At 36.5% G+C, this 9,248-nt stretch overlaps 1 long non-coding RNA gene across 4 annotated transcripts in view; it reads left to right on the forward strand.

Moving 5' to 3' along the window:
* The window catches only part of LOC133078509 (uncharacterized), a 48,419-nt gene extending 39,493 nt beyond the window's left edge, over nt 1-8,926 (forward strand). For 3 of the 4 annotated variants that reach the window (XR_009697889.1, XR_009697888.1, XR_009697891.1), the window contains 3 exons: nt 4,626-4,715; nt 4,960-5,094; nt 8,580-8,926. This is a non-coding gene — a long non-coding RNA (uncharacterized LOC133078509). The remainder of the gene's footprint in view (nt 1-4,625; nt 4,716-4,959; nt 5,095-8,579) is intronic. The other variant, XR_009697890.1, reaches the window with a different exon arrangement.
* Nucleotides 8,927-9,248: the final 322 nt, after the last annotated feature.

Raw genomic sequence — 9,248 nt, forward strand, 5'->3', positions numbered from 1 at the left:
CACAGATTTTGAAGTGTCAGGTAGTTCCAGGTTTTGTGACAAAAAAATAGCCATCTCCCCAGCCTCCCACCCCTACCACCACAGGCAACCACTTTCATTTCTTGCAGCAGATTATTTAGAAAAATAACTTCACAGTGAGAAATAGGTTGTTTCACTGTACCTGTTTTTGGATGTTACATAGATGGAATCATTGCTGTGATTCACTTCTTCCACTTACCATGAAGGTGGGTTTTCTTTTTTTTTACAAATTTATTTATTTATTTTTGGCCGCGTTGGGTCTTCGTTGCTGCGCGCGGGCTTCTCATTGTGGTGGCTTCTCTTGTTGCGGAGCAGGGGCTTTAGGCGCACGGGCTTCAGTAGTTGAGGCTCGCGGGCTTAGTTGCTCCATGGCATGTGGGATCTTCCCGGACCAGGGCTCAAACCCGCATCCCCTGCATTGGCAGGCGGATTCTTAACCACTGCACCACCAGGGACGTCCCGGTGGGTTTTCTTTTAATTACTCTTTTTTAAAACCAAGGTATAATTTATATACAATGAATGCACAGATTTTCAATGTATAGTTCAATACGTTTTAACAAATGAATGTACCCACGTAACTGTACACCAAACTACAGAACATTTGCGACACCCCAGAAAGTTCCCTTATACACCTTTGCAATCAGTCCCCATCCATGAAGCAATCACTTTTCTTATTTCTTTCATCATAGATTAGATCTCCCTGCTCTAGAGCTTTCTGTACGGCATTATACATTAGGCACTCTTTTGTGCCTGACTTCTTTTGCTCAAAGTGACATCTTTGAGATTCATGCAGAAATTTATTCCTTTTAACTACCAAGTAGTGTTTCACTGTATGAAAATACTACTGTTTGTTTATCAGTTTACTTGTTGATGCTCAGTTGTTTCCATTTTGGGGCTATCGGGTTGTCTTTTTATTATTGATTCATGGGAGTTTTATATATTCTAGATAACAAGTTCTTTGTCAGAAATCAGCTTTGCAAATATCTCTCCCAGTCTGTGTTTCATCTTTTCATCTTCTTAATGGTATCATTTGATGAGCAGAAATTTAAAATTTTGGTTATGTCCATCTTATGATTTTTTTTTATGGCTTGTGCTTTTTGTATCCTGTCAAAGAACTCTTTGCCAACCACAAGATCGTGCAAATATTCTTCTATGTTTTCTTTTAGAAAACATTGACGCTTTCTAGTTTCAGATTTTACATGAAAGATTCCTATCTAAATATAATTTTTGTGTTATGGTGTGAGGTAGAGGTCAAGGTTCTTTCTTTCTTTTTTAAAATATGGATATACAATTGTTCTAGCATCATTTGTTGCAAAAACTTTCCTTTCCCCATTGGATGTGTGTATGTGTGTGTGTGTGTATACTTCAGAACTTTATTCTGCTTCAGTGACTTGCATATCTATCTTTATACAAGTAACAGTGTCTTAATTATTGTGGTTTTTAAGCACAATTTAAAAGCAGGTAGTGTAAGTCTTCCAAATTTTTTCTTCTTTTTAAGGTTATTTTTACTATTCTTCATCTTTCGCGTTTTCATATACATATACAATCAGCTTGTTAATTTCTACTACAAGCCTCATGGAATTTTGATTGGGATTGCACTGAATTTATAGATCAATTAGGGAAGAACTGACACTTTAGCAATATTAATTTTTCCCATCCCTAAATGTGTTATATGGTTTAAGTTTTTTATTTAATACCTTTCTGCAGTATGTAGTAGTTTTCAGAATACAAGTCCTACCTATCTTTTCTTAAATTTATTTTTGAGTATTTTATGTTATTCCTGCAATAGTAAATGAATTGCTTTTAAATTTCATTTTTTAATAATTTGCTGGTAAAATTTTGAAATATAATTAAACTTTGTGTATTGACCTTAATTCCTGTGACTTTGCTAAATTCACTTTTCAGTTCTAGTAGTTTTGGGGGGTAGATTCCTTAGAATGTTTTATATATACAATCATGTCAACAGCAAAAAAGACTGTTTTGCTTCTTTCTTTTAAATTTTTATACCTTTATTTCTTTCTTACATTGTTGTGCTAGATAGGGCTTCCAGTATTTTGCTGAATAGACATGGAGACAGTGGGTATCTTGTTCCTGAACTGAGAAGCATTCAATATTTCACCAATAAGTATGACATTAACTCTTGTTTCTTCATATATTCCCATTATCAGGTTGATGAAATTCCTTTCTTTTCCTAGTGTTTTGAGAGTTTTTTTTTTCATGAACGGTGTGACATTTTTTGACATTTTCAAAAATGTTTTTGCATCAATTGAGATTTTTTTTTTCTCTTTGATTCTGTTAATGTAATGAATTAGAACTATTGATTTCATAATGTAAAACCAACCTTTAATCCTGGCATAAGCTCCATTTATTAATAACATTTATCCTTTTCATATAATGCTGAATTTGATTTGTTAATGTTTTCTTGAGGACTTTGTATATTTATTCATGTAGGATATTAGTCTATAATTTTCTTTGCTTGTAATGTCTTTGTCAGGTTGTAATAACGGGGTTATGCTGGCCTCATTAAACTACTTGAAAAGCATTTCCTCCTATTTTCTCAAAGAGTTTGTATAACACTGGTATTAGTTTTGTCCTCAAACCTCTCATAGAATTTGTGAGTAAAGCCATCTGGGCCGGGGTTTTCTTTGTTGAAAGGTTTTTAATTATGAATTTAATTTTGAAAATGGATATAAAGCTCTTTGAATTTTTCTATTTCTTCTTGTGCTAATTTTGGTAAGATGTGCTTTTCAGGGAATTTGTCCACTTGCTCTAAGTTGTTGAAATTATAGGCATAAAGTCATTAATGTTTTTGTCTTCTTGGAGAATTGAATCCCTTTTCATTTTGTAATAAGCCTATCACTGGTAATATTTTTTGTCTGAAGCCTACTTTGATATTAATAAAGCAACTTCAGCTTTCTTTTGAGTAGTGTCTGCATGGAATATCTTTTTTCATTCTTTTACTTTTAATCTATTTATGTCTTTATATTTAAAGTGGTATTCTTGTAGGCAGCATATAGTTGGGTCTTGCTTTTTATCTAATCTAACAATCTATCTTTGAATTAGTGTGGCTTACATTTAATGTGATTATTGATATGGCTGAATTAAAATCTACCATCTAACCAGCTCGTTTCTATTTCTTCCATTTGTCCTTCGTTTCTTTTTTCCTTTCTTTTTGCTTCCTTTTTGATTAATTGAGCATTTGCATGATTCAATGTTATTTCCACTATTGAATTATCATGCACACCTCTTTTGAAAAAAATTGAGTACTTTTAGGGTTTACCATGTACCTGTTATTTAATTAAAGTCCACTTTCACATAATATCCTGTCACGTCTAGTATAAAGACAACAATATATCCCCAATTTCTCCCTCTCATTCTTCTTCTATTCTTGCCACATACTGACTCTTACATATGCTGTAAATACACAATACTACTATTTTTGCTTTAGGTAGTTATCTTTCAGAGCAATTAAAAATAATAAAAAATAAATTTTGAACTTTGCTTACCTTTAGTTATTCCATTTCCAGTGCTCTTAATTTTTTGGTGTAGATTCAAGCTTCTGTCTGCTATTATATTCCTTCTGTCTGAAGAACTTTCTTCAGTATTACTTATAGCATGGGTCTGCTGGCAATGAATTCGCTCAGGTTTGTTTTTTGGTTTTGGTTCAGGAAAGTCTTTATTTCTTGTTCCTTTTTGAAACACATTTTTGCTGGGTATAGGATTCTGACTTGACAGGTTTTTGTTGTTGTTCAGCTACAGAGACCTCATTCCTTATCTTCTGTCTTGTGTAGTTTCTGGAGAAGTCTACTGTAACTCTTATCTTTAATTTTTTTTTTAAATTAATTAATTAATTTATTTATTTTTGGCTGTGTTGGGTCTTCGTTTCTGTGCGAGGGCTTTCTCTAGTTGCGGCAAGTGGGGGCCACTCTTCATCGTGGTGTGCGGGCCTCTCACTATTGCGGCCTCTCTTGTTGCGGAGCACGGGCTCCAGACGCGCAGGCTCAGTAGTTGTGGCTCACAGGCCCAGTTGCTCCGTGGCATGTGGGATCTTCCCAGACCAGGGCTCGAACCCGTGTCCCCTGCATTGGCAGGCGGATTCTCAACCACTGCACCACCAGGGAAGCCCTTATCTTTAATTTTTATTCCTCTGTATGGTATGTGTCCTTTTCACAGGCTGCCTTCATAATTTCCTTTGTCTCTGTTTTCAGCAGCTTGTATATAATATGCCTATGGTGTGGGAGTACTTTTGGTAGGGGAGCACTTACCCTGCTTGATGTTCTTTGAATGTCTTGGAACTGTTGTTTGGTATCTGTCATTCATTTTGGTATATTCTCGCGTATTATTTCTCCTTATTTTTTCTTCCTGGGATGCCAATTACACACAGGGTAGACCTTCTGTTATTATATCATATCTCTTGGATGTTCTGTTGTGTTTTTCCACCCACTCTCTATCCTTCCCCACTGTTCTGCAATCCATGCCAGAATTGTTATAAATCCAGTTTCCACAGATGTGAGGGTCTGACTGAAGAAACTTCATTGCTGTTCTCCTCTTATTCTCCAAATCCTTGTGGGTTTATCCCTTTAAAAGATTGTTTTCTGCCATTTTAGCGGTCTTGGGACAGAGTGAAAGTAGACGCACATTGTCAATCTACCATCTTTACCTGGAAGTCAAGTGTGAATTTCATTATTTAAATTAAGGTTAGTGGTGGTAAGGAACTAAATTTCCTATTATCTTTGAAATAAATCAATCTATTATATCATATATTCTAATTTTAAAGGACTTTTGCATTCTCCAAAAGAAAAGAATCACAAATAATAATAGCTAACATTTATTATACACTTATCATGTGTTAAGTGTTGTAAATGCTGCTACTGTATTAACTAATTTCATTCTCACAACAGCTTTATAATATAGACATCCTTATTTTTTTCATTTTTACAGATTAAGATAAACGGAGGCACAGAAGGTTAAGTAATTTTTCCAAAGATTCAGAAATAGAAAATGACAGAACTTGGCTCCTTAACCACTATATGTATTCTGACTACCTCCAACAAATTGGAAGATGGTGGCTTTTAGGTAATACCTTTGTTTTTGGTCTCTGCAATCCTTCGTGTACTACTGTTACCTCTCCAAGAGTCTTAATCTATGAATCAGTAAGTACGTATTCAGTGCCTGTTATGCGACCAGAATTGTTTTGTTCACTGTGGAGGTATAAAGAAATACAGCAGGGCTGCTCCCTTCAGGGAGTTTACATCTCTCTAAGAAAAGGCCCCCACTAGTCTGAAAATAAGCTTAATGGTACAAAGTGGCACCATCATTCAGGAAGATGAAAGCTTGATTTGATCTGGGTGCTCAGAAACCATGAAAAACTCATTAAAAACACTGATGGTTATTCAAGAGTGTACTTAGCTTCTGGCTTACGCATGCTGCCTTTCACTTCTCCCTTTACCTCTTTTTTTGCAGCCTAATTTTAGCTACTGTACTGTTTATAAATATTTCTTCCGCAGAGCAAATTAAGAGGATTGTTTATAAGCTCAAAAGATCTTTGTAAAAGTGTAAAGTGGGAAGAGTCTCAAATTCTTGGTCACAGTGATATATAGATATACCTTTTATTCCAACTACCTTCTTTCCCTGTCAAGGTGGATAACTGAGAATGAACATGTATTAACATTAGGTGTTCTCTAGTATTTCTGGAATGGCTGTGAGTAAACAAAGGGTTGATAAATGCAATATTATCTTTAGATTGGCTAGCACAGGGACTGACTCCTAATAGATACCTAACAAATATTTATTGTTTCATGGATTGAATGAATGAAATGAAATCCTAAGGTGAATCTTTTTTAGACAATGAAGAAAATCCTCATGAGTTTGTATTTTAATTTGAAGGAATTTTCCTAATGCAGTGCACATCAACATGTCTTAGGGAGAAAGTTGTCGTTGTTGATCCATTATCCTTACCTGGAAGCTCTTCAGGATTAAGGGACGGGATTCACCCATAGCTTATGACCACTCCCTCCCTGGGGCAGTACCTAGAATTTGTTGGATGGAAATATTTGTTGGATGGAAAGTTGAATCATTTGACAGTATCTGGTTTGAGGCTGAAGGAAGTCTAAGTGCTCTATAACCACCTATCCCAACAGTAGGTTCTACACAAAACTAACAGTAACAATAGAACAAATTTTCAGGAAAAACTTGGTAATATAGTAGTCAGACCATGTACTTTTTTCTTTGGTGTCTTTATTTATTTTTATTTTTTTCAATTATTGGAGATATATATATATATATATTTTACATCTTTATTGGAGTATAATTGCTTTACAATGTTGTGTTAGTTTCTGCTGTACAACAAATTGAATCAGCTATATGTATACATATATCCCCTTATCCCCTCCCTCTTGAACCTCCCTCCCACCCTCCCTATCCCACCCCTCTAGGTCGTCACAAAGCATCGAGCTGATCTCCCTGTGCTATGCAGCAGCTTCCCACTAGCCATCCATTTTACATTTGGTAGTGTATATATGTCAATGCTACTCTCTCACTTCGTCCCAGCTTCCCCTTCCCCCCTGTGTCCTCAAGTCCCTTCTCTATGTCTGCATCTTTATTCCTGCCCTGCCACTAGGTTCATCTGTACCATTTTTTTACATTCCATATATATGGGTTAGCGTACGGTATTTGTTTTTCTCTTTCTGACTTACTTCACTCTGTATGACAGGTCCATCCACCTCATTACAAATAACTCAATTTCGTTCCTTTTTATGGCTGAGTAATATTCCATTGTATATATGTGCCACGTCTTCTTTATCCATTCATCTGTCGATGGACATTTTGGTTGCTTCCATGTCCTGGCTATTGTAAATAGTGCTGCAATGAACATTGTGGTACATGTATCTTTTTGAATTACGGTTTTCTCAGGCTAAATGCCCAGTAGTGGGATTGCTGGATCATATGGTAGTTCTATTTTTAGTTTTTTAAGGAACCTCCATACTGTTCTCCATAGTGGCTGTATCAATTTACATTCCCACCAACAGTGCAGGAGGGTTCCCTTTTCTCCACACCCTCTCCAGCATTTATTGTTTCTAGATTTTTTGGTGATGGCCATTCTGACTGGTGTGAGGTGATAACCTCATTGTGGTTTTGATTTTCATTTCTCTAATGGTTAATGATGTTGAGCGTCTTTTTATGTGTTTCTTGGCCATCTGTATGTCTTCTTTGGAGAAATGTCTATTTAGGTCTTCTGGCCATTTTTGGATTGGGTTGTTTGTTGTTGTGATATTGAGCTGTATGAGCTGCTTGTATATTTTGGAGATTAATCCTTTGTCAGTTGCTTCATTTGCAAATACTTTCTCTCATTCTGAGGGTTGTCTTTTCGTCTTGTTTATAGTTTCCTTTGCTGTGCAAAAGCTTTTAAGTTTCCTTAGGTCCCATTTGTTTATTTTTGTTTTTATTTCCATTACTCTAGGAGGTGGGTCAAAAAGGATCTTGCTGTGATTTATGTCATAGAATGTTCTGCCTACGTTCTCCTCTAAGAGTTTTATAATCAGACCATGTACTTTGAAACCAAGCAGACCTAGAGTCTAGTCCCATCTCTACCACTTAGGAGCTAGACGTGTGATCTCAGGAAGTTGCTTAACCTCTCCAAGTCTCAATTTCCCAATCTTTCAGTTTGGAGCAGTAACAGTATTTCATATGTTTGTTGTGAGGATTGAATAAGATACTCCACACTGTGACCAACTACAGGAAGTGCTCAAGAAATGGTAAATAAATAGTTATTATTCTACAGAGATTTCAGGAGTTGAGGCTGTGGCCATTTTGATCTGTAAAGAATCTTGACAAAAGTGGGGAAGTCTAAAACAGAGATACCTATATGCTTCCTGTGTTTGTCTTTTCTTGCTTCAGGAATTTTGAGTGGCGTTTGTTTGACTATATGAGTATGTGGAAAGAGGTGCGATAGGACAGGAGCTAGAAATTCTTTCTACTTTTAGAGAAATGCCCTCTACCAAGGATTTATGCTAACAGGACCCCATAGGCCCACCCTGTCAGCTGAGGATGAAAACAGCCAGAGACAATGGAATATGACACAGTAATGCGTTCTCATTTGTCAGGTGTCAGCTTGCCGATATGGTCTAAGGATATGGTGTTCAGTAATTCCTAGAAATTGGTAATAATGATACCATTTACACAGCAGCTCCTCTGGCAGTTTTCAAAGCACTTCCACATACACCATCTGATTTAATTTCCACCACAATGCTATGAGGAACCTGAAATAAATATTATCATTCCCATTTTATAGATGAGTAAATACATTCTGAGAAGCAAAATGATCACGCCCAAGGTCACACAGCTGATCAGTAATCAACCTCAGACTTGAACCTGACTTCTCACTCTGGGATCATTGTTTTTTTTCCATGAAACGAACAGCTTGTTTGTTCTACATAATCCATCTCGTATTTTGAATATTAAGTGTGCTTGCACCCATGCTAGACCCTTAAGAATTTGTGTTTATAAGATCATTTAGTAATCAGTAGCAGCAGCTAACCTTGTGTGTCTTTTTCGTCCAACAGGGAACAAAGTTTGTCCTGCTGATACACCAGGTCTTTAATGATGTCAATAAAGAAACAGCCCACCCTTTGGTTAAAAGACTCTGAGCCTTCAAGGACCACTGGTTGTCCAGAGGAAGCCATGGTTATTCTGGTGAAGCACGAGGCCACGGTCGTTTTGATCAGTCACTCAATGGAGGGTCCAAAGCTTAAGCGGAATAAACTCAGGACAGACAGCACTGGAATTCTAGGAGTGTAACCTCACCAGCAGATGAGGTAGTGATGGATGACTCCTGATTGTGGAGTCCTTTTCATCTCTCAATTTATATTCTGAGTTGTTACCTAGAATAAATCCTACTGTTTCTAATTAATGCACTCATTGTCTTTGTTTTGAATGGAAAAGGGAAAAAATGTGTTTATACCCCTGCTAGCAGCATACAAAGTATGCCTGAAGTGGAATATCTTTCTCCATCATGAATAACATTAATCTTTGCAGTTCTCCGAGGTAACTAATTGCTGTATAGTTGAATTTGTTTGTACGGATGGGTGAGTTTCCAGGTGACAATTTGTTGCAGGAAGAATTCTCTCCAGAACCATTCTTAAGATTATTGTCAAATTCCTTAATCAAGAATGAGAATCCAGGGAATTCTGTGGCAGTCCTGTGGTTAGGACTCCGCACTCTCACTGCCAAGG

Source organism: Eubalaena glacialis, chromosome 18 (genome assembly GCF_028564815.1).
Source record: "Eubalaena glacialis isolate mEubGla1 chromosome 18, mEubGla1.1.hap2.+ XY, whole genome shotgun sequence".
NCBI lineage: Eukaryota > Metazoa > Chordata > Mammalia > Artiodactyla > Balaenidae > Eubalaena > Eubalaena glacialis.